Genomic DNA, 27770 nt, shown 5'->3' with positions numbered 1-27770 from the left:
ACGTTCTTGAAAAGATAAATAATAAAAAACGTAGCTGGAACATACATATGTTAGGCTATACTAAGTGCATGTGTTTTCTTTGGGACAGCCGAGCTAGGGATACACATTATGTTACCAAAGATTGTAAGAAACGAGACAACTTAACTCCAAGTGGCAAAATATTATTCATGAACTCTTAGTTGAACCCAAAATATTTTTATCTCCTCTCCATATCAAGCTAGGACTAATGAAAAATTTGTAAAAGCATTGAAGAAGGATAGTCCCGGATTTTTGTACATTACGTAGAAAATCCCGAATGTAAGTGAACGAAAAATTAAATAAGGAATATTTGTTGGTCCTCAAATAAGAGAGTTTGTCAAAGATGATGTATTTAACTCAATGACAAATAATGTAGAAAGTGCAGCTTGAGCTTCATTTAAAGACGTTTGTAAAAGTTTTCTCGGCAAACAAAAATCCGACAATTACCACGATATTTTTAATCAACTTCTTACTTCATACAGAGCTGTGGGATATAATATGTCTTTATAAACACATTTCCTCCACTCGCATCTAGATTTTTTCCCGGAAAACCTCGGAGACGTCAGTGACGAACACGGTGAACCAAGATATTTTGGTGATGGAAAGCTGCATAAAGGGAAATGGAATACTAACATGCTAGCCGATTACTATGAACATTAATTCGGGATGTGCCTGAGGCTATTTATAAAATAAAAGCTTCAGCGAAATCATTCTAACACAGGTAAATTTAGTAAATTTAACACAGGTCCATGCAAAATTATAAATTTTACAGATATTAACTATATTTTCCCTTAATTTTTTTTGAAGCGTAATTTACTTAAAACTAAGGGTGATAGCAAAATTGTATTTACAAATCTGTAATCTACGCAAAAAAAAATTAAGAATCGTATCACAGTTAGAGAAACACTAATTTTTTTTAATCTATCAGTGTAATTATTAATAAATCAATATATTTAAATTGAAAAAAGGAGATGAAGTCTGATTCGAACCGATGTGCCTTCCCGTAAGATCCAAATATTTCATTAATTAAAATTTCATTTGGCTATAACTCTGGAACCAATGAAAATAAGTACCAATTACGATATATCGTTGAAAAGCTATCAATGAGGGCTTTTACTACAGGAAGAAAAAGTCCAAAATCTAAATTTTTGGATTTTGGGCTTTTTTGGACACTTTCAGTTCAGTGGAATGCAATCAATCTACTGAACTGAAATAAATCGTAAATCCAAAATTTCAACATCCTACGGCTAATCGTTTTTGAGTTATGCGAGATACTTAGATACGTACAAACGTCACGCCGAAACTAGTCAAAATGGATTCAAGGATGATCAAAATAGATATTTTCGTTGAAATCTGGAAACCGAAATTTTTCGCGATCACAATACTTCCTTTACTTCGTACAAGGAAGTAAAAATGGGGCAACGTTAGTACTGAATTCTTTGGAATTTCATTGAGTTTAAATTTGACCTAATGGAATTTTGAAAAGAACAGTTCTAGACTATGCTAAAATATTTATGTTAAGGTAAGATAAAAAGTAGTAGGCTGAAATAACCCATAATCAAAGAGAGCCAGACTGAAAAAAGGCGATGTAGGAGTGGAAGGGAAATCATGACTCAGTCTGTTAACAGAGACAGTGGATTCTTCTCATCAGCATGTCTCTTCACCACCTGTTTAGGAAAGATATAGCCATCATTATGAAAAAAAAAATTTTTATGAAAAATTATTACACACAGCTCTTTCCGCCTGTTAGTCATAAACTCTACTGAAAAATTTCATAAAAATTGAAGAACGCGTTTCACCTTAACATCTCACAAACACGTGAACAGACGAAATGCCAAAAGATCGAGTTCAAACAGGATTTCTCTTCATTATGTCAAAAAATTACCAAAGAAATAAAATAAAAATTTTATCGATTAATTCAAGAAATCGGTGCCAATTAAAAGAAAAAAAAAACAAAATAACACCTTCGCCAATAATTAAATAATTCTTATTTTGGCGAAATTTAAACGGTTGAAAAGACTCCTTTTTTGCGGTTTTTAAAGATCATTTATTTTAAATTATTTTGATTTTGCTTTTATTTAAATCACAGAATAGATCTATTAAAAAGGCTGATCTTATAAAATAAAACCAGTTCTAAAGAAGCTGAAAATGATAAATGTTCATCTTAATCAAAATAATAAAAGAAATATAGAAAAATTCGAATGGGGCTGCTATCAAATATGAGATAAAGCTCTCTTAATTGAGGAAATACGTATTATTTTCTTAACCTTAGTTTTCCGACTTAGATTTTCTAGAATTTACGAAGAAAAATATTTTGAATATCTTATAATGATATCAGACTGTCTTGTTCATGCATCTCTTTATTGCCCATATAGATAATGTAACTTTTATTTTAAAATGTTCCCCTCTAACACTTAAATAATTGAAAACTTTCAGCTGACCGATGGTTCAGCTGAAAGTTTTCAGTCAGTAGACCTTCTTTTACAGAATTTAAAATAATAACATCTAAATCATTGCATTTAATCAAGATTATGACTGAATATTCGTAAGGTTTGAGTACTATATGCATACTAGCTGAATTAAAAAGTTCTTTCTTTTCTTTTAAGTCATTTAAAAGGGAGAAACAAACTGACGAATCGTTAGTTGACCGATAAAATAATTTTAAGCCTACGCTCATTATCCGAGGTGAAAAACTACGATAAAAAAAAAAGAAAATAATTTTTTACACTATTTATGCTGAAATCGCCGACATAGGGGCATGGTCGTCAGATTATAACCGGTTGAATTGTATATGACCAGATACCATACAACTATTATACTCAGTTTCAAAGTAGTTGGCGGGTGAAGATCTTTCACTGGTTCTCCTACCTTATTAACATACCCTTCAATCGCTTTTAATGCGAGTAATTACAACAAATATTTTTCATTTTAAAAAGAAATTGTTTTTATATTACATAAAATGTGTAATTTATAAAAGAAATGTATCGTACTTTAGTATGCAATTTACTTTTATTGTATCAATTAAAACAAACTTACATTTTTTTTATTTTAAAACTATTTTAGGGATGATAGGTAACTGATTAGTATATAATTTTTTTTTTCGTATTTATAAACAAAGAACATTTCTAAATACAAAAGATACTTATACTTATATTTCTGTCTTCAAACTGCAATTACCTCATTTCATTTTATTATCATTATTTTTCGTATGAGAAATTAATTTTTAATACTTTCTAAATCAAAAGAGGAGAACCGAATACAAATTAAAAAGGAAAACGTGTTTTTATTTTAATAAAACAAATATATGCATAAAATTTACTACAACCGTAACAATTATGTAAATTTCTAGTCAGATTTTAATTTCTATATATCTAATGTTAAAAAAAAATTGAAATAAATTTCGTTCAAAGTAAAAAAAAAAATATATTTAAAAAATTGTTTTTCTTTTTTTAAATGTATTTATTAAATCATAAAAGTATTATTCCATAATATACAAATTATGGCGAGAAGAATGTGCTTAATATTTTATCTTAATTTCTTGATGCGTTTCAGTGACATCTGTTTCTTGTTCTACTTTTCTACGACGAAATTCTCTTACTGTTAAATTTCAAAACAAAGAAAATATATTTCAAAAAATATACATATAATTTTAGTTACTAAAATTATTTAGGCTATTCTAAAGATAATTTTAAAGGTATTAAAAAAATGAAAGTGATTAAAATATATGTATATGTATATATATATTATAATGTGCTATAAATCGTAAGTTCTTATATATGCTCATCTTCACAGTCAAATTATTGTATCGCTATGAACAAATTATTTTGATTAGTATTAGCTTTTCGCTACTTTAAATATGTATATTTGTAATAAATTACTTTTTTATGCTGGTGCTCAATATCGGGACTATTTACAGGCATTTTTCTTAAAACTGTAACCAAAAACGTACAGATAAGGGACTGATCAACATAAATCTAAAATCAAAAGCGAGTGGAATTTTTAAAAAATTAAAACTTACATAAATTGAAGTCATAATTTTATAATAAATAATGAGCTATAATATGAGGTCATCTATCGAAATAAAGAACAAGCTGTTACTTATTACCTTATTATTGTATTTTTTTTTTTTTTTGCCTAATGTGTACGTTACAATCTGATCAACTAGTGAACAATAAGCAACCCACCGGGTTGGTTTAGTGATGAACGCGTCTTCCCAAATCAGCTGATTTGGAAGTCAAGAGTTCTAGCGTTCAAGTCCTAGTAAAGGCAGTTACTTTTTACGGATTTGAATACTAGATCGTGAATACCAGTGTTCTTTGGTGGTTGGATTTCAATTAACCACACATCTCAGGAATGGTCGAAGTGAGACTGTACAAGACTGCACTTCACTTACACTCATACATATCATCCTCACCATCCTCTGAAGTAATGCCAGACTGTAATTCCCGGAAGTTAAACAGGAAAAAGGAAGTGTGAACCATAAGCAACCCCCCTCCATGGCCCAATGAGATGAAATTATATGTACGACAAGTAAATGAGGTCTAGCCTTGTACAGACCCGGGCAGATGATTCTTGAGACGTTTGGTTAATTGAACCCCAACCACAAAAATACACCGTTATTCAGTGTCTAGTATTCAAATCCGTATAAAAGCAACTAATATTTTTACTAGGATTTGAACCTCAGAACCTTCAACTTCGAAAATCAGTTGTTAAATAACTGATTTGCGACGACGAGTTAACCACTAGACCAGCCCGCTGGGCATTATTGTGTTTGGCAATGACAAAAATGTCTGATTAGTCAAATGGAATAGACTAAACAAAAACCAGACGTTATACTTTAATCTATTTTTACAGGACTGCTCAAAAAGGAGTGTAATGTACGTAGGGTGTGGGTGTATGTATGTATGTATATGTGTATGTATGTATTATTATTTCTGTTTAATAATAATGGGCTTCCCGTGGGGTCTCAGTGCGAAGCTATAGTGTTGAGGTGATGCAAGCACCTCGTACGAAACTAGACCAATCATCACCATCAACTGGTAACAAACGGGTGTCCTGGGGCGCTGTTTTGGGAGGTGTAATGATTTTCAAAATTTCAAACGGGTATTTGTTAGTAGGTTGAAAGCTAACGTTTGCATGCATCAGGAACGCACTCGATCTAACAGATCACGGTTATTCGGAAATGTTGTTATATCTTTTTTTTTTTTTTTGTCTTCAGTCATTTGACGGGTTTGATGCAGCTCTCCAAGATTCCCTTTCTAGTGCTAGTCGTTTCATTTCAGTATACCCTCTACATCCTACATCCCTAACAATTTGTTTTACATATTCCAAACGTGTCATGCCTACACAATTTTTTCCTTCTACCTGTTCTTCCAATATTAAAGCGACTATTCCAGGATGCCTTAGTATGTGGCCTATAAGTCTGTCTCTTCTTTTAACTATATTTTTCCAAATGCTTCTTTCTTCATCTATTTGCCGCAATACCTCTTCATTTATCACTTTATCCACCCATCTGATTTTTAACATTCTCCTATAGCACCACATTTCAAAAGCTTCTAATCTTTTCTTCTCGGATACTCCGATCGTCCAAGTTTCACTACCATATAAAGCTAGGAGAATATGGATTAGTATTGTATAAGTGAAAGGGAATTGATGGTAGACCAGGAAGAAGGTGGAGTGAAATTAGGGAAAACTGGACTAGAATTGTTCAGAACAAGTTAAGAAATGTTAGAAAGGTCTACATCAGGAAAATAATGTTCAAAGATTAGAAGGAAAGAAAAAGACGTGTATACCTATTTTAACTTTTCATATTATTTAGATGAGAAGTTAACTGTACAAAGAAAAATATTCAGATAAACAAACAGTTTCCAAAGCGTTAACTGAAAATTCATTTGAATGAAATAGAATATTAATAGACCATGCGAATTATTTACCTTTTAATAATATTTACAACATCTCTATTATTTATAAAAGTAACACTTTCAATTATTTGAAGTTTATTTAAATCTCTTAGTTTTAAAGGAGAACGATAAAATTGGCTTATCTTTACAACTTTTTTGGTCTTTTTATTGGATGTTGGCTTTGCTTTGGTACCGTCTCGTTTCTATTGTAGTCACTTATAGACAATTCAACCATCACAGTAAACCCTTTTAACTTCTTTACACAGAGCAAAGGTTACACGACGAAGAATCTTCTGACCAAGGAGTCCGATTTTAGTCTCACACTAGTGTTTGGTTGTGGGATAATAATTTTTTTTATTAATACCTGACAATGCGTACACTAAATCGAGATTTGTATTTGTTCGTTTCATCTATCTTGACTAGTGCAAACATCTAATTTTATTAATCTCTTCAACGTTCAGTTTGTTCTAAATCGACGTAAAAACATCTGTAATTATACTTTATCTCTTGATAAGACATACTTCACATCAAAAATTTATATCCTTCACAATCCAGTTCTATAATATAAATGTAAAAATTCAAATCTTTCATCAAGGTTGTTCGAGTTTTCTCTTCAGTTAACTGAAATGTATAACAATGAATAATATGTTTACATTAGTACTATACATTAGTACGAATAATACAACAAATCTGGAGTGCTTGGAGATAATTTTCTCTCTCTCTATCAAAGAGGCACTTTCCTTAAAAATTGATTGTAGCCACGAGATTATCGAAAATATAAACTTCATTAATTGATAGTCAAATATATTATATATTAAATGATTTCTAAAAACTAAATTTATTATTTAACGATATAACATTAAAATCATCCTGTTTTCTACTTTTCCTAGTTAATTCCTTAATTATAATTTATAAAGCTCATTTTGAGCCGACACTATTAAATAAATAATTATTTTTATTTTATCTACAAAACTAATTTTTTCCCTTGTTAGCCAGTTCAACTCGGAAGTTAATAATGTCAGAGTTGATCGTCTAGGCTGTTTTTAAGCTCCCCCATTTCGATTCCAATTCCTAAAAAATACAGTGTAATTCTAAGTTAATAACTAATTTTAGTTCATTAAAACCAAGTATAACTTCTCAAAAAAATTAAACTTTAAAAATTGAAAGATTCTCATATTTTTTTACGTAATTTAGTTAACTATAAACACTGCTATTTTTAATATCGTCTCTATTATTTATAAAATTAACATTGTTACATTTATAAATAAGAGAGATCTTTTTTTTGTAGTTAATTCTGTATTGCAATATTGATAATGTTCTTGATTAATTTAAAATTATAATATTTTTAAGTTTTGAGAAAACTGACCCCAAACTTTTACCAAAAAATTGCCCCATATATTCGTACACGAGTTTCTGTGCCAAATTTCATCAAAATCGGTTTATCTAGTGAAAGGTTATTAAGCTTCAAAAACGACAACACATGTACATATATACGTAAAAACATTCCCAACCACTTCTTTGTGTTTTTTTGGATCTCTGGATCACGAAACGTCGAGAAATGAAAAAAAAATCATATTCCATTTTTTAGACGATTATCATACTTTTCTTCTTGGACCGGTACTCTAAAGCTACGATTCCAGGAAAGTAATATGGTTCACAATATTATACATGAAAAGCAATTATATGATATTTTTTAAATACGGATACTTGTACATATTCAAGCAAACACAAATCGTGTTTTAATAGGACCTTTTGGTATTTTGTCTGCATAATCATTACTTAGTAACGGCAAAAATTCGTTTCCCGGTATTTGTGAAATTTTTCAGTAAGATTCCTTGCAATTAGGCAAGGAATTTATATATATAAATGTTTTTTCATAGCATTTTCCACTTCCAAATGACATTCAGTTTACCTTTTAAGAAAGCACCTCTCAGTTAATCTGAATTCAGAATAGAACAGTCTTTTTTAAACATGTTGTTTTGTTAATATTAACATTGTTTACATTTCGTACATATACATATATATATATATATATATATATATACTTTAATTAGTACAAAACACAGTAAAAAAATAAAAATAAAAGATATAAATAAAGAGAAAACATGGGGATGTGGAAATTCCTCCTCGACAATTATCAGTCAATTGATGTCCGGGGTCCTTGGAATCAGCGCTTACGTTATCGGTAATATATTAAGATTATTTTTAACACTGGTAAACCTTCCGTAATCAACTGCTATAGCGTTTTCCATTTATTTCATTTTAATTTTCACTTTATTAATTCGGTTTATTTGCATACTTCAGTTTGTTAAATTCAGTATAAAATGAGAGTTGTTTTTTTTTGGGAGTTAATTGGATACCAGTTATAAAAATACAAACAAAAATAATTTAAACAAATTTTAAGATCATCAAGTAAATTAATTAGAATTAATATGAACAGCTTAGTTCATATTAAATTGAAACATTAGAAATTCTTTTTACAGGTATTTCGAAATTGGTGTTGTAAAGCAAGTAAAAAAAATGCGCTTTGAATACTGATTTTACATTATTTAAAAAATTTATTCTTGTGAATTAATTAACTAATTTCTTCTATTTTTCCGTTTTGACATAATTATAATATGCTAATAAACATAAATATGCTTATAATCATAATTAATATGCTATTTTACTAACAGAGATGATATTTTTTTTTTTTAATATTCCTTAATATTTAAAAGTCCAACACTAAGACAATCAAAAATTAAATGTTTCCGTTCTTTCTCTTTGTTAATTTTAAAATAAATGTAACAATATTGTACAATATTTGCCACTACGTGTTCACTTAAGAACATTAACTAAATTGTTGAACGTATAATCTTTCCTCTATTGGGGAAATCAAAATCACAAATTATTTCATAGTTTTGGCTGCACTTTTTTTTATGTCTATTATCTATGTCTTTAAAATATGTGGCTAATTTAGATCGCTTAAGCGACGATGTACTTTGACCAGTAAGTCTATGGCAAAGTATTATCGTGAATTACTTATCATTTTTTCTCCCGCAGGTACGTTTAATTACTTGATTTAATATCTCTAGATGGAATCCTGTTTCAAATACACCAAGGTGCGTTCGTGAATGTTACTACAAATTTTTAATCTCAGGATGGCGTTTTTATTTAAGATTTTGATTTCCCATAATTATAATCTGAATATCCAAACTGATTTTTGTAGCATTTCTAACATGTTATCATAGAATTTTAATGTAGATTTACTTCAAATCAGTCACTGGATTGTTAAGTTCAATCGTTTACGCTTTGTTTATATAATTTTTCTCATGTGAAATATTTTTCTTGTTGCAAACTAGATATCAGACTGTAACCAATTATAGGATTTGTGATTGCTATAATATATTGACGGGTAGGCGCAATCTTTCTTTCATAATTAATCGAACAAAGTACATTCTCCCATTTCATCTATTTGTAACTTTGTGAGGAAATCACAGCCTAACGCTTTTTCATAGTTTTATAAAATTTCCTTACTACAAGGCAGAACGATTTATGTAACAAATTTCTGTAAAATTTTCCTTTGAAAATAAATGTTTCTACTTTTCTTGCACAGTAAGGATGGAAAAAATAGCGTCAGAAGTTTCCGTTATAGAGTCACGAATACGTGGACTCTCCCTCCACCCCTAACATGACTTACTCCTGACATCATCTGCCATTTTCAGTCTGTCTCTCAGAAGCTACGCGTTAAATACCTTTCTTTTTATGTTTTACTCTAAGCAATTTTTTTATCTCTAAGATTATTCTACTGTAAAGAAACATACCTATTTGTCTGTGCTCTATTAAATACTTAATTTTATCTTGATTTTCAATAGACTTTCTAAAATAATTTCCAAAAATATATCAAAATAATGGGTTTAGTAAATGTATTTCCGTAATTGCCATCATCAACAATTTCTAGTATACCTGGTAATATTGTTTACAATAGTGCTAATAAAATAATATTATTGTCGCCAACTAACTTCGCGTTCAGTTACGATCGAACATTTCGTATTGTATTTTATTTTATTTTTTTAATTTATTAAATTTTCTTTCGGAACTCAATTCATCAAATTCAAAACAAATGATCGAGAACTTCTGTTCACACAACTACTACTCGTAATTTTATTTCTCTTTATCTTGTGGCATGAAGATAATAATTACATGAATATTAATTACTAATATAATAATAAAAACAATAATAAATTACGGTGTTTTATTATTATTATTAGCTATAAGTTCTCCACTAGTATTTTCTATAGCTTACTCTGAGAATCATCAGTTATTTGCCGATTATGTTACCGTTTTACTAGTACGATTTCAGTTAGATTTTCCAATTTTATTTTGTAACCGCTGCTTGAATTGTTTTAGTCAATCATAGAAGATATTTAAATTATTGTGCAGGTCTCGTTTAAGTACATGAAATGTACCTAGCGCGTACATGTAAAGAGTGAACATAAATTATTCGCGCATTTTATGATTAATAAAATATGAACAAAGCAATGCAGTGCGCGTTGATCTTTTTCAATCATTAGTTTAGGTTATAGAGTTACTGATGCCCTTGTATGAACACGTCGGCCGACAGGGGTGGTTTCATGAAATCAGATTTGTTATTACTGTTCCTGGACGTTTTCGTTTAAAGTAGACCATGAACCTCCTAATATAGATTCTATTAAACATTGTTATCAGCAGTTTAAGGATACAGGAAATGAAATACACAAAAAAGGTGCTGGCAGACCTTCCGTCTCCGAGAAAGTTGTGGATCGAGTAAGAGAAATTCTTCGGAGAAGTCCGGGTAAATCGACTTGTGCCAGTTTAAAACTGGGAATACTGCAATCAACAATTACGGAGGACACAACCGCCTAAAACTTCATGCTTTCAAAATTCAATCGGTGAATGCATGTGAAGATGACAATAAACCACGCCGTTACAATTTTGCCTCGGAAATCTTTGATAAAAAGAACAAAGGTAAAGCGTTTTTAGAAAAAGTAATTTTTCTATGATGAAACTACCTTTTATGTTCCTGGCCACGTTAACTATCATAATTGTCGGATTTGGGATAGCGAGAACCCTCATGCCGTTCGACACACAAAGTGATAGCCCAAAAATTAACCTTTGGTGTGCGTTTGCTGCTTATGAAGTGATCGTACCATTCTTCGTTCCCGAGCCAACGGTTACTAGCGCGCTAGTTATCTAAACATGTTATAGCATATACAGTACTACAAATTGAACATAGGCAACCCAACGTTTACTTCTACTTCTCATGACATACCACCACACTAGCTGGCCAGTTCGATCTTCTAACGTTAAACCACTCGATTTCTTTCTTTGTGGATTTCTCAAAGATAGGATTTATTTACCCAACGAAGTTTGTCAACATCACTGAACTAAAAATCGAAGGTGTAATTAATGGAATAACTTCAGATATTCTTCATAATGTTTAGTGTGGAAGTGGATATCGTGTAGATATTTTACGTGTCACAAAACGTGTGCACTTGTGGAACTTGTTTGAATTTATAGTTTTGTAAACAAAACTGTTTGAAATGACCAGTTCAGTAATAAAACATGCATATAAGTACACTGCTTTGTTTTTTTTTTTATTAACACTTAATATGCACTGAATAATTTATGATCACTCTGTATTATTTATATGTATATATACCACTAGCCGCTGAGGGCTAGTCTAACTGTGACTTCTGGACCTCCGCTGTATTTGTTATCCTTATGATTTAAGTATAATACTGATAAATAGCAATTAAAGTATTCAGATTTTACAATTTACTGGCACTATATAAAGTATCATTTCTTCGCACGGGTAATACGTAATTTATGTAATCAAACAATTTGAAACTTCATTTGTGAACTAAACAGATTAATGACGATTCAGGACGGTGCTACTCGATGTTAAAAGTTTTATTTCATATGATAATTTTGATAGATTTTTCCAGCACTGACTAGATACCTTTTTTATTCAGGTCCATTCTCTTTAGGATGTTTTAAAGGAAAATCTCTAAATACCTTTTTTTTATAGATATCATAATTAGCATCTTTGTTAAATTTTATTTTCTAATCGATATATTAGAAATATTAGTGGGAATCAGGGAATATTCTGTTTTACCTTCTTTGAAGTTCTTAAAATGGAAGCCCAAATAATTTCTATAAATTTTTGAACTTAATTCAGAGACGAATGCAAAATTTTTATCGCAAAAAAGAGAATTATGAAATCATATTTAATCTAAGTTTATCATTTTAAGGTCTAAACAGAAAACCTAATATGTGTTTTTATAGAGTGTTAAAGTTATGAATTATGATAAATTTCAAGCTTTTTTTATTATTAGAATTTCAAACAATAAATGCAATAAAGATGGGATAAAATTGCGTTTATTTATTTTATATGTGTGATTTTGTTGGGGAATTTCTAAACTTAAGGTTAATATTTATGAAAAATTTCCATATTGTATCTTGACTGGAACAAGATATAGTAATTTTTTTTATACCTAAGAAGATATGACATCATATCAGATTTCAACTTTTATTGGTCAGCACCCCTTTATGAGTTAAGCCCTTCTCTTTAATTATGAAAATAATTTTTGCTTACTTTTTCTAAAGAACCTCGTAAGCGTACCAATTTCAATTTCATAAATACTCAGGTCAGGAAATAAGTTAATTAATAAAGGATGGTCAATCAGGAATTTATCATTTGTTTATAAAATAATCTATATTGTAATGTCTACATCCATTCTTATCAATTATTCAAATACATTTATTAATTTACTTTTAAGTGATTTGACGCCCATCCGATTTCAGAAGAGTCCACCCCCGTGAATTTTTCTGATAAATTTCCGTTTCTTTATAAAAGAATGTGAAAATTCTTATATTAAAAAATGTATTCTTGTATCTCTCTTAGGTAGCTAAGCGTGTTATTTATCGATAGAGGACACTCCTACATTACTGATTTGGTGCAGTCGCTTTCTACATCGCAGAGACTACTTTTCAAAGCTCCATTTCCATTGATGGAATGGCCTTATCACAAGAAATCGTGTGTTAGCACAATATGTGGAGTGGATAAATGCCTAAAAATATTTCTTTCATAATTCCTCAAGCTATATTTTCTACTATTACTCTTTCACGAGACAAAAGATATTTACTTTTACCAGTCTCCTTTTGCCCTATTTTTCTTACTTTGTCTGGCATGTATAATTTTTTATTTTTTTTTTGTTTTGTAGTTGTTTCATCATATCAGCTTGAAGCTTTTGCGTATGGATGAAAAATTTCACGCCAGACCAGGACTTTCCAGGTTCGAGTTTTAATAGGTAAGCAATAAATCTTTACAACTCTTGATATATTTTGTTTACTGTCTTCATATTTCTTCTATTTTGTAATTTACTTTATTGTTTTGATTGTCATCAATCATTTTATTTGTTTTACCCACTTTTATAATTCATTTTACGTTGATAACTTAATTCAAAAATCTTTGTTACCATTTCAGTGTTTTTAATTTTTTTTCTAATTTTTATTCTTATTATATAAATTTGAACTCCCTCAAACTAACGATTTTTATCTTCTATATCTCCTTTTATTAATAAATTACCTACTAACCTTTAGCCTTATAATATAGAGCCTCAATTAAAATATGATCTCAGAATCTAATTATTCTTTTTTTTAGTTTTTTTTTTTAAATCCGTTTTAAACTCCAACTTTTCGAACATTAATTTCAAACTTTTTTTAAGGTATTTAATTTTTTAAATTATTTTGACTACCACTTTTCAATTCACTCAATTCTTTTCCTTTCTGGCTTTCTTGTTGTTTATGATTCGCACTCTTCAAAAATTCTATTAAAAATATTACAAAAATATTTGTTATAATCACTAGTAGTAAATTCCTTGTTTTTATTTTTATATGTTTCTTAACATACTCCTTTATAATTTTACTTTATAAATGACAAAATTTTTAAATTCTGGCATAATATATGTGTAATATTAGTTTAATATTTATTATGTACGGCTAGTGATACACTTGAGAATGATTTTAGCAGGTCGTTTAAAACCATTATGGTTATGGTATCTAAAATACATTCATATTTTTTCCCTTTGGATTAGAATATAAATTCATACATTTTCTTTAATCCCTACTTCCTGTTCTTCTTCTTTCATGTACTGATTAAAAGCAAACAAGATAGACTACATTCATTTTTCATTTAATTTCTTTACGTTAAGTATGAAAAAATTATTTTTGTATTTTGCTTAAGTAGAGGAGTTTCTACATCTAACCTAGAATAGGAAAATTAACGAACCAAGCAATTAACAAAACATGAATTATTACGAAATTTAAACCAATCTATTTCAAAATGAGCTCTACTTAAAAAAAAAAATAAAAGTTACGTAAGAGAAAAAAGTTCATTCATATCTTCTTTCCTTCAATAGAGATTAAAAGGCTACTTCCTAGCCCTTTTAATTACTCGTAAAAAGATTTAAATACTTGAAAATTGGACCTGTTCTTTTTAAAGTACACACTGCCTTCTTAAAAAATTTTTAAAAAATAATTTTTTCTATGAACTTTAGATTCCCTTTTCCTAAATTGGCTTCTGTCTCCGTTTAATTCAAAACTTAAAGCTTAGAATATCTAATCGCTTCACTTTCAGCGTCATGTTTCTTGAGATAGGCTTGTAAAAGCTTAATAACGTTGAAATTTCAAAATTTTGATCTTTAAGTAGCTCATCTGTAAAAGAAATCTTAATTTCCATAAATCCTTTCAATGACAAAAAAGATTATGACATTCAAATATTACTTTCAATTTAAATATTTTTTCACCAGACAAAATTCTCAATGAAAAGAGTAAAAGAACGCTTATAAACGCAATCCTTGGAATGATTAAAATTTAAATTAATTATTTCTTGCCTTCGGATTATAAAGATCAAAATATTTTGATGTTCTAAACATTCTTTAACAAAAATTTTATTTTTGGATACTCGCTAATATGAGTGGTCTTGCGATTAGTATAAAATTATTATTTGTGAAAATTAAATATTGTATACATTTAAATTCAATATTAAACTTTTAACTAGGCCTATATTTTCCAGTCAGTATGGTCTTTTCATATCTTAGTGTTTAGTATTCATATATTTAGTGTTCACTTAATATAACATGCCTATTAGTATCTCATTATAGACTATATCATTTTATCTATATTCTTACCACATGACAGTAGTACCATTATTAATAAAATTTACATGGGAATTAATCTTAAACTATGATTTTCAACATATTTTGTGTTTTAACGTGAAATATTAAATGGAGGGGAATCAATTCTCTAAGAATTTTCAAAAGATTCCTATTGGACGTAATGTAGGTTATAAAAAATATGAATTTTGAACTTGAAATATTATTTGACATAAATTTTTTCTGAGAATAATATTTCCCGCTTCCATGATGAGTAATATTAGTATACGACTATTGTCCGTGCGAAATCTGGTTACACCAGCTGGTGTTTGTTTGTTAATAAATAAATAAACAAACATATTTTTATATGTACATATACATGCGTGCACGCGTACATCTATTTTTATTTACAACAGTTTATTAACTTATTTTAAATTTAAATGTAGCAGTTGGGAACAGTTTAAATTAATTTTTGATTTTTTTTGTGTGCAATATCATTAACAATCAGTTTATTTTTATAAGGGACAATATTTAAGTAATCAAAATAATAAGCAAATATTCGTCACACGCTTAAATAAAATTTCAATTACAGCGTACAATAAACTAGTCAACGAATTTCTATAAAATTATAATTAGAGTGTGGTTTTATTACAGATTCTATATTTTGTTAAAGTTTGAGAATATAAAAAAAAAATAGTATTATAATAATCTTTTTAATGATTTAATTCATTAGGAATTTCTCAATTAAAAAACCTCACTAGCTTATATTACTGAATATATGACGGATTAAGAAATCGGAAAACTTAGCGAAATATTTGAATGACGTTGTGCGCTGTAATATGTAGGCACATCGCGCTCAATACCAGGCCGTGACGCACGCGGCCACTTCTTACGTCATCCGCCAGTAGTGACGTCATCGGCTGCAACGCTACCGACCTTGCCGATACAAATATCCCACCGACGAACACCGGCCCAGTTTATGTTTAAACTAAAAACTAACGAATTATATACATTCTATATAGGAAAACATTTTCTCGTTCACTTGTTTATGTAATCTTAATTTACCCGATTCACATAAATCAATAAACCTTTTTAAAAATAGTATTTTACGGGCGTACAAGAGGACAGATTTTAGTTTATTAACGCAATTTTGGAAATTCAGGAACTATTTCCTAAGAAACGGAAATATTTCAGTTCTATTCATGGAAATAAAGAAAAACTTTCTGATAAATATTAATCCGAAAATGTTTATTTTCTAGTTACGGTTGTTGAAATATTTCAACCTGCTCCAACAATGAAATGAGTCTACTGAAATTCTTGGAACAGAATTTATGGTTAAAGATTGATAGTTCTGTAGGTTTTTGAGTTGAAAAATTAAAAAAATTAATTATTCTTCTAATAGTGCCTATAGAAACTGTGAAGTAAAAAAAATCTTTCTAAAATCGGAGAAGCATAATTTTTAGATTTGGCGTAAATTAACTTTCTAAAATTCAAGATAAATAAATAGCCTATCGAGCTGGTCTAGTGGTGAAATCTTCGTTGCAAATCAGTTGTTAATAGCTGCTTTTCGAGGTCGAAGTTTCTGAGGTTCAAATCCTAGTAAAAATTAGTTGATCTTATACGGATATGAATTCTAGACAGTGGACACTGGTGTAGTTTCTGTTTGGGATTCAATTAACCAAACGTCTCAGCAATGGTCAGCCTAAGTCTGTGCAAGAATATATCATATGTCATACATTTGATATTCAAATGTCATACATATCATCCTCTTCTTATTGGTGCGTAGGGGAGTAGCTTATTGTTCACTGTTTGAACAGATTACGACGTACCCATTAGGAAAAAAATTAATTAAATAAAACTATTTAATATAATCAGTAGGGAATTTATTTCTAGAAAACTATGAAAAAAAAGTCTACTGAAAACAAAATATCATATTTTAATTTACTTTTTTATTTAAAAACAAAATATGCTCCAGAAGAATGTTATAGTTTTAAACCAAATCAATTTTTTTTCTATCGTATAAAAATGTACAAATAATTCAATACCCACAATAAATTAAATAAATAAATTACGAATTAGTTATTAAAAAAGTTATGAAAATATTTCATTTTAAAAATTAAACTAGTTACCAATAAAAAGTACTAAGTCTTTCCCGAACGAACATTCTTATCATTATTACTGTTCTCTCAATTATCAATCCAATTCTAAGAACCTTATTATCCTCAACTTCTACTTACGCTACATGCATTAATTTAATATAATTTATTTATCTTATGTTTTGACGGTTTTATGGCATTTTTTTCAATAAAGTTAGTTTTTCCGCCATTTTGGGGTTTTACGCTTGATTTACAAAATTTATATATATATATATATATATAATGCATTTTAGTAAACCTTACATTACTACGTTTGAATCAACTTGATAGCTTGTAACATTGAGTAATGACTGTACAAAAGTTTAATTTTGGCGGCCATTTTAATGTGAACCCGACGGCCAATCGCGACTATTCTGTTATAATTCTCTAACGATGGTTTATCCGAATCCGCAACAAAAAGTGGTCACACATATTGAATTCAGGAGCGACAGCCATTTTATTCGATAAATTGACACGATTAACAGCTGATCAATAGTTAAGTTTTTGAATTGTATATGAATAAGTTTAAATGATGAATGATAAGTTTAATGATGAATAAAATTTGGCACGTTCATATCACGGTGCAAAATTGTCTTTTCAATTTTCTAATTAAGAATACACTATCATAATTTTTGTTGACGATTTTGTAATCGTTTTGGACATTCAAGATAAATATCTAGAACGATTTCGTAAAAGAAAAATGGCAAACACATAGGGTAGAAATAGTGAAACAAAGTTATTGAATCTTCATATTTTATTAAATATTTCTAGTAAACGTTTTTATCAGAAGAAAAGAAAACTTGATTTAATAAGTTCAACGCAGCCCGAAGCGTATCATTACTACACAATCCCATTGCACCGGTTTGTCGTGCATTAAAAAATGTTGAATACTTCGTAAAATTCATTACAATTTCCATTTTCAGAAATTTCAATATTTATTGTCTGGAGAATTTTGGTTAAATTTCTTATTGACATTAAGAAAATAGCCATAATTTGCATTTTATAGACTGACAAGGCAATTTTTAAAGAAACAGAATTATTAATCCCCGAATTACCAATGGAGTAGTAAAAATCTACATAACGAAGTAAAAAAAAAAACAAGTTTCAAAGCTTATATTTGGTATGTTATTATTACTGACAAAATTATTAGCCCATTTATTTCTTTTATAAATGACATACAGGATAGTTGAACGAAAATTTGTTGCAAAGTAACTACCACTGAATTTAGAAGTTGTTCCTCTACCAAAAAAATAGGAAATGATTTTTAAACGCGAAAGTGCATCTTCATATTTTTGTAAAGAGGTTAGGAATTATTTGAATACAGGTATAACTTATTGAAATAACGGGATCGGATACAGTGTGAGGAACAACTAGTTGTTGCCAAGGTCTTAACGCCACTGGATTACTGCTACTTACATACATTGTCTTTAGTATACTAAACTAAACTAAAGAGGAAAGTTAGTAATAAAAATTTACAACACCTCAGAAGCTATACGAAATAATTGTGGTATAATACAGAGAGCAACCCAAGGAATTCTTAGATCGATTGGAGAGTGTGTAAATAGTGACGGATCTTTTTGAAGTTATGTAACTTTAAGTTTATAATGTTTTTTTTTAATAGTAATTTTGTTTATACATTTTTTGTCATATAAAAAATACTTTAGTTTTCGTTAAAATTATAACATTTTTCTGCATTTTCCTGTTAAAAGAGGAGTTTATAAAACTTTTATTTTCACTTGACTTTTTTATTTTAATTTTTCTAGAACTTAGTTCTAGAAACAATTTAAAACAATTTCATTGTTTCTTCTAAATCCTTTTTACTCTCAGCTAGAATTACTCTATCGTCAGCAAATCGTAGCATCTTTATATTTTCACCTTGTACTGTTACTCCGAATCTAAATTGTTCTTTTTTTTTTTTTTATTTTTTTTTTTTTAACTGAATTTTTACGGGCATCGACTGCTAAGGTCATTAGCCCAAGGTCGTCACAATCTTTAAAAGAAACTACTAAAACCATCTGGATCGTCATATGTAAGGGTGTAAAGGGCCCTTACATTTTATTTAAAAGCACAAACTACACAAAAACATTTAAGACATAAAAGACAAGGACAATCACAAACACTTACGGGTGTAAAGGGCCCCGATATTAAAATTTGAGATAAGGTTCTCAAAAGACCATGAAATTAAAATTAAAATTAAACCTATCAATACTATTTCTTTCTTTCTTTATATATATATATAAACTACCGCTTAGAGTATCCTTTACCACAGCTTTTTACTTTCATTTTATAGACTTTTAAGAAGTCCACTGGCGTGTAAAAATGCAACTATACTTTCTTCATTTCCGTTATCCAGATCAGCACTAATATTATTTCTAAGACGGAACCTCTTTCTGAGGTCCTCATATATGGTACACTCTTCTATTAGATGCTTGATTGTCAGTGTTTTATTACAAACACCGCACATTGGTCTCACTTCGCCGGTTAACAAATATAAATTTGTTAATCGCGTGTGACCGATTCTAAGTCAGGTCACCGCTACTTGTTCACGGCGAGTCAACTTAAAGTCGCTTTTCCATTTATAAGGAGAAGTTTTAACTGAGTTTAATTTTGTATTTAAACTCCTCCATTCAGCGTTCCACTTGCTTCTTACTATGTTTGTTAGACGGTTTTTAACATCTGCCACTCTTACAGGAAATGCATCCAAATCATCGCAGACTGTTTTGCGATTTCATTACCTGTAATACCAGCATGCCCCGGAGTCCATACAAATACGCATCGCTGTCCTCGTTGTTTTAGTACGTATAAAATGGACAGGATGTTTGCAATTAGGACATCCTTAATATTCTTGTTCCGAATTGCGACGAGTGCACTTAATGAATCGGAACATATTAGCACTCTCTCTTCGCAATAGTGTTCAGTGTAGCAAAGAGCTTGCTGAATTGCAGTGAGTTCTGCCGTGTAGACACTGGCCACATCTGGCAGTCTCCAAAAGTGGGCTTCTTCATTTACATATATCGAGCATCCAACACCATGTTCGGTTTTAGAACCGTCAGTATAAATTCTAATATGTTCTTCGTAACTACTGACGGTTGCCAAAACTTCCTGCTGGATGATCACTGCTGGTTTCTTTTTTATTTCTACTTGAGACAGATCCAAACTTGTATTAACCGCTGGCAAGAGCCATGACGGTATTTCTCTAGTAGAAATTGCCAATGTATCTGGAATGGCAATTTCATATTTATTTCTTAATTCGTGGTACCTAATTCCGGCTGGTCTGGAATAGGTAGCACGACGTTCGTATAATGCAGCCATGGGATGATTCGTAAACAATTTATTATTTATATGAGCAGGGAAAGCCCATACATTTGCTGCATATCTTAACAAGAGGATCTCTCTTCTATAATGTAGTGGCAATACTCCGGCTTCAGACATCAGACTAGCCGCCGGACTTGTGCAGAAAGCGCCTGTTGCATATCTTATTCCGCTATTATGAACTACGTCTAACTTTCTTAAGTGCGACTTTCTAGCGGATGAATATACGATACATCCGTAGTCTAGTTTAGATTGAACCAATGCTTTATACAATCTCAATAATGTCTCTTTGTCTGAGCCCCAATTTAAGTTCGATAAACATTTTATAATGTTTAGGGCTCTTTTGCATCTATCACTCAAGTCCTGTATATGTAATCCCCGTGTAAGGGATTTATCCAATACGAGTCCTAAATATCTTACGCTGTCTTTATATTGTATTGGATTATCATCAATTGACAACGCAGGACTTTGATGAGGAATTCTCTTCCTACAAAAGTGTACACAGCACGTTTTTTCTGGTGAGAATTGGAATCCGTTATTCTTTGCAACTTCATTTAGAGCATTGATCGCTCGTTGCAATTTGTACCTCACCATAGCAGTCTTGTTGCTGGCATACACAATTGCCAGATCAACAACATAGACGCTTTTGCTGATTTCTCCTGGAATGGCTAATATCAATTTATTAATGGCAATGGTAAACAAGGTACCGCTCAACGGCGAACCTTGTGGTATGCCATTTTCCAAATTTCTTACAGTTGAATATTCGCTACTGACTCGTACTTGGAAAGTACGGTCATTCATATTGTTGCTGAGCAGTATAGGCAGATTGCCACGAATGCCCCATTCATGTATCTGGAGCATTATACCATGACGCCAGGTCATATCGAAAGCCTTCTGAAGATCAAAAAAGACTCCGACACAATGTTTCCTTTTAATGAAGCTGTTATATAACTTCTTGTAACATCAGTTACAATTTGCACCGGGAAATGATCGCTTCCATGCAGATCGTCTATGACATGGAAGCTGTACCTCGGTGCTATCGATCCGTTATAAGAGCAAGATCTATACAGGACGTCGATCCATCTCTGGCATTGAAAAAGGTTCCTGATCCGTCGTTTAAAATAATAAGTTCTGAAATCATCAGGAACCCTTCCAGTTCTCTTCCACGGGGATCTACTCGATCCGATCCCCAAAGAGTATTATGAGCGTTAAAGTCACCCACCAGTAAAACAGGTGGGGGAAGCTCGGAAATTAGTTTTGCTATGTCATCCTTATTCCAATCAAAATTCGGCAAGTATATGCTGCAAACAGTGATCTGAAGCGGACGCTTCATTCTAACGGCGACCGCTTGTAGGTTTGTGTTTAGAACAACCGCTTCGGTGGTAGCTCTAGTCGATGTTAATATAGCTACTCCACCTCTAACTCTTACATTTGGCGGTTGATCTCGCCGAAATATATCGAATCCTTTTAATTTAAAATTTTCATTTTGGCGGAAATGCGTTTCTTGCAGACATATACAAATCGGGTCTACGTCATGTACCAAGCGTTGGAGCTCATGGATGTTTGAAAAACATCCATTGATGTTCCATTGTACAATCGACTCGCTAATTTTTAATTAAATTATTGCCTGGGTTTGCCTTTCGGCCACCCTTTTTTTCTTTTCTTCTCCATCCTACGAACAGCATCGTGTTCGCGGAGAAGGTCGTCGCCTGTAAGGCGACGAGCCTTCTCGATCCATGGCAACGACGGGCATGGATCGGCACCGGTTACAGGCGCCGATTGTGGGGCGGCAACTTGGCCGACCCCAGACACAGGGGTCGCACCGGTCACCGCCTGTGGAGGGGGGGACACTCGTCCCCCCTGTGTAATTTTTTGTGGCCTCTGAGGCTTAGAGGCCACTTCAGTTACAGGAGGCTTGGGAGCCTCCATAACAGACTCTGTAGCTGTCACTTTCTTTTCATCGACTAAAATCTCACTAAGATGAACTTGAATTTCAGGTTTAGTGTCCGTTTTCTTCTGTATTGGAGCGACTTTCTGCTTTGGAGATGTGTCTTCAGGAGGCTGTATAATTATTCTTTGCTTAACAGGTTCTTTAGTGCTGAGAGGCTTCATTTTGTTTTCAATTATCTTCTCAATTAAGCCAGCCAAGGTAGGTGCAAGTTTGTTGATGATTGCACTCTCATCAACAGCAACTGGAGCAGGAGGAGGAACAGCAGCCGCAGCCTGAGCATAGGTTGTTGTTGCTCTAGGTCTGCGGGTGTTTACGATCTTTTTTGCCTCAAAGTAGCTGACTTTTTGCAGGGTTTTTACTTCCTGCACAGCTACTTCGTCTTTGTAAACAGGACAGTTCCTGGATCTACAGGAATGCTGTCCTCTGCAGTTTATACAGGTAGGAGGCTCCTTACACGGCTCTCCTTCATGAAATTAATCACCGCACACGCATATTTGCGGCCTCTCACACCTAACAGCGGTGTGTCCAAAGCGTTGGCATTTAAAGCATCGCATTGGTTGCGGGACAAATGCCCCCACATCCAACCGATGTATGCCCGCTCTTATCTTCTCCGGCAAAGTAGGCCGGTTAAATGTAAGAACATGGGATGCTGAAGGTAGGACTTCGCCATTCCTTCTCATGTTCAACCTCCGACATTCTAATAATCCTTGAGGCGCTAATTCTTCTACAATTTCCTGCTCCGTACAGTTAAGAAGATCCCGACAGACCACAACACCCCTTGAGGTGTTGAGCGTGCCGTGGGGATCAACACGTACAGTTAGTTCTCCAATTTTTTTAAGACCTAGGATCTTCTGTGACTATATATCATTTACAGTCTCTACATGAAGTCCTGTGAAAGTTTTCCTAATTTCCTTAACAGGGCCTCCAGCACATTTTGTTATTTCTCGAGCGATGAGGAATGGACTCACCTTCGAGAAATTACCGTCTTCTTTTGTAACAACTAAGTACTTTGGCTTTGGAACGTTGCTTTTGAAGAAAGCTTTTTGCAAGCTTTTCCTAGCCTCAACTTCAATTTTACGAGATTCCGCGCTCTTTCTCCGTTTTGCCTCAGGCGAAACGGCCGGTTCTAAACGAGGGTGTTTGCGTGAACCCTCTGCCACGTTTGGTTGTTCAGTTTGCATGAACAGTTCATCCCTGCTGTAGTAAGGCTAGCCGCCGGGGTACACCCCCACTCCAGGGCTACCAACCCTAGAGGTCCGTTCCGGTACTCCGGTGGAACCGGCATATGTCCTGGCAGAGAGCGGATGCGCAGTCTCTGCACTGACTCCAGGCCCTTACACACTAAAGCTTTCAGGGCTCCCATGCTCCGAACATGGGTACCTTAACTACATGCTTGCCATCGCGGGGGGCATGTGGACGACGAAAGGTCTCCGTTACACCTGCAAATAACTTTGACCGTGGCCGCCACATCGCCAGCTCTAAAGGCGGTATTAATCCATTTCCATAATCGTTAAGAATTTCGTATCTGCAGGTGGCCGCAAAGTCCAGTCCTGTAATTCGGCCTATAGATGAAAATCGGCCGAAAAAAGCATATCCGAGAAACAACACTCGGAACTCCGTTAGCCAGCTATATGTAATGTACTTAAGTACAGCTGTTGCCGCCCTGGACGTGGAACGTAGATGTTGTGTTCCGGACGTGGGGATTACCTACTTCAGGGCTAAATTGTTCTTTAACATCATTAACCGCTAGTTCCATCTAAAGATTAAAAAGCAACGGGGATAGGGAACATCCTTGTCGGACTCCCTTTCTTATTTCTTATAATTATTAAAATTTATTAAATTTTAATAATTATTTTTTAATATAAAAAAACCACTATTCCTCTCCATCAAATATTTTTTCTTCTTTTTTTTACCTCCGGGACACCGTTAGGTATTACTTCAGAGGATGAAATGAATGATTTCTAGCGCATGTGAAAATACCATGCCTGATCGGTATTCGAACCCGGGATTTATCTAAAACCCGCATTTGTTTAAAATAAAATCAAAAGTTTATTTTATGGAAACACGATATGTTCTTTCGTTTTGCTTTTAAATTTTACTAATAAAAAATTAATTAGTTGTTTAGGATTAATTATATTATTTATAAAAAAAACTATAACGTATTCAGTTAGCTTGTTAGAGTGAAGAATAAACAAATGTTGCTGATTCACGTCCCTTATATCAATACCGATTCACAACACGGCCGTATCTATATACAATATAATAATCATTACTCATATTAGTCACCGTATAAGTAATTAATCATATAGTACCCATGTAATCAAATTTATAGTATTATGTCATTCATTTCTATTAAAACCCTTCATTTTTTCATATGATCATTCTTTTATTCTCGTGTTCAAGTTTTGTGTTTCTGTTACGTATTTACTCTAATGCTATTTAAGGTTAATATAACTTAATGCAATTTTTTTAAGTTTACTGGAAGTTGAGTAGTGTATTCCTAGATTTGTGTCTGTACGATTTGAATTATACCACTATTTTGACACCATATCTGATACCGATTCAGCTGATAATATTGCACGATTATTGATATCCCTTCCAAAAAACATGCCGCGAAAAAAGCCGTAAGTCGTGCAGTAAAACACATTTTAAAACCTTACAATATACAGAGTAATCCAACGGCGTTGATTTCAGATGTCGTTAATAAAACTGCTAACATAAGTGGAAGTTGTGCTGCTTCAGTGCACAACGTGATTCACGAGTGTAAATCTACTAATGAATTATTATTTTATTTTTGAAACGAACTAACTTTAATAGACAAAGTATTATGAGTTGTAAATGGCGATAACGATCTACCAGATTTCCGAAGAACAATATTTTATAAATTTTTAAAAAGTATGAATTTTAAATACGAAAAACGGGGCTGAGAAAGTGCTTTAATTGAAAGGAATGATACCATTATATGGAGAAGATATTTCTCGCTGAAATAAAGAAAATGAGGCAAGAACAGAGTAGGATATATTATATGGATGAAACTTGGGTCAACGAAGGCTTCACGAAAAATTTCGTTTGGAAAGATTAAGCTGTGAATTTATCAAAAGAAGCGTTTCTGTGTGACTTATCAAACGGTAATAAGACTCCATCGGATAAAGGTTGGCATCTCATAATTAAGCTTATCGTCGGTAACATCGGGTTTGTTAATGGTGGTCTGGGGATGTTTTAATCTAAATGTACAGATTCATAACTATACAGAATGTATAGATCTAAATCTATAGATTCATAAATCTACAGATTCGTTCATAACGAGATGAGTCTTTCGAGAAATAGTTTAGCGATAGGTAACTTCTGGAACATAATTCGGTTATTGTCTTCGGCAAAGGTCCTTAACATTTTATGTAAAAAGGAAAACATTCCAGCTGTGTCTTGGAGAAAGAATGATATCGAAATGTGGCTTAGTACAAAAGGAGTTATTTTTGAAGAGGATGAACTTAAGGTCTAATTATTGCAAAGGATTTTGCGTATTAAAAGTAATTTTAATGTGTTTAAAATTGACGAGTTAGCAAGATCCAATGGTAAAACTGTGCTTTGATTACCCCTCTACCATTGTGAACTCAACCCAATTCAGTTAATTTGGGGACAAAACAAAGTTTACATAGCAACAGAAAATACTACTTTTAAAATATCTGATGTTAAAAATTTAACCTTAAAAGCCATCAACAAAACGGGCCAGCAGGAATGAAAAAACTGGGTAAAACATGTTACGAACACTGTTGAACCAAATTACTGGGAATTAGATAATGTAATAGAAAACAAAATTGAAACTCCAGCTGTACCTCTTAAGACTGACAGTACTACGGATTTCTCACAATCATATGACAAAAACTGAATTGAATTTAAAAATTTAATCTAAAATATTAGTGAACTTTTACTGTTAACGGCGAATTGACAAAGAACTCAAGGAAACTAAGTAACAATAAACAATTTTAATGAGTAAATACTCATGGATCATCAGAGGTGGGAACAAGGTAAGAAATATTTATTGATTATTTAATATTCTTAATTTATTTAAGTTTAAAATGTATGTATAATTTTTGTAAAATACAATAGCGCGTGGTTACTGAATATTAACATCGCGTAGCTTCTTTTACATGCATCAGTACTTACAGGAGATGATTGTGAATCGGCCGCCTGAACACTCATGCGCGCAGTCTGTTTACTTGAACTCTGTAAGCTAACTGAATTAGGTATAGACAACTACAATCAATAATTAAAATAGTTCTTTGCATATTTAATTTTCTATTATTTCATGTTTTTATAATATAAATTATTAGTATAGAATAGGCCTTAACAGCTCCTGTTTTTTATTTTAAAATTAATTGTGTATTATCTAATTCTTCCCTAACCAAGACCTTACCACACGAATTTCTGCATAATCCATCCAGACAAATGCTGGAGAAGTTCCTTTATTTATTATTGAAATAGTATACTTACTCGTTCGTGATATGATCTAAATAATGCTTAATTTTTAGCGATAGAATAAAGTGTTTATTTATAACAAGTAATTATAAAATTAAAATAAGTAATTCCACATTATATTACACAAATATGTATTATGGAAATTAATATGAACATCATGGGTGAATCTCAATATTTTTAATCTTTTTTGCGTAGATATTCTATTCTTAAATGTATCTTTCAGTTTTTGTTTTGATACTTCCTTATATAAGTTGAAAAGCATCTGGGGCAGCCCACATCCTTTTCTCACTTCTTTCTTGCAAAGAATTGAGAAAAGGAAGCTTGCCTTTCTTCAACTTATATTCTTAACACGGCTACTTTTAACACATTATTGCAAGCAGCAAAATGAGAAAATTATTTTAATTCGGAAAAATTTATTGTCGAAACCTACAACCCTTACAATAGAAGATAGATTGAATAGACAGTATGAAAACAAGAGATAAATGATCTAATCAAACCGTTGGAGATTATTCTATTTTCATACTAATAGGGGATATAATAACAGGAGAAAGGACATAAAAAAAAGTTAGCAAGTTAATTCTTCGTCAAAAAAATAAAATAGATAACCTTTCAGACCTTTCAGAATTCTGAACTAACTATAAACTAGTGACACGAAGAATAAATAATTAGGCGTAAACTCAGTGCAATATGTAAGCAGGATAGAAAAAAGAGACAACAAAGTTGTCATACTTTCCTGACATTTTTAAAAAAGTTTGTTTTTAAATCCAGGATTATACTGTGATGAGATGGTGCTCCTCGGATG

Source organism: Lycorma delicatula, chromosome 2 (genome assembly GCF_047948215.1).
Source record: "Lycorma delicatula isolate Av1 chromosome 2, ASM4794821v1, whole genome shotgun sequence".
Taxonomy (NCBI): Eukaryota; Metazoa; Arthropoda; class Insecta; order Hemiptera; family Fulgoridae; genus Lycorma; species Lycorma delicatula.
This window is presented reverse-complemented; position numbering follows the sequence as displayed.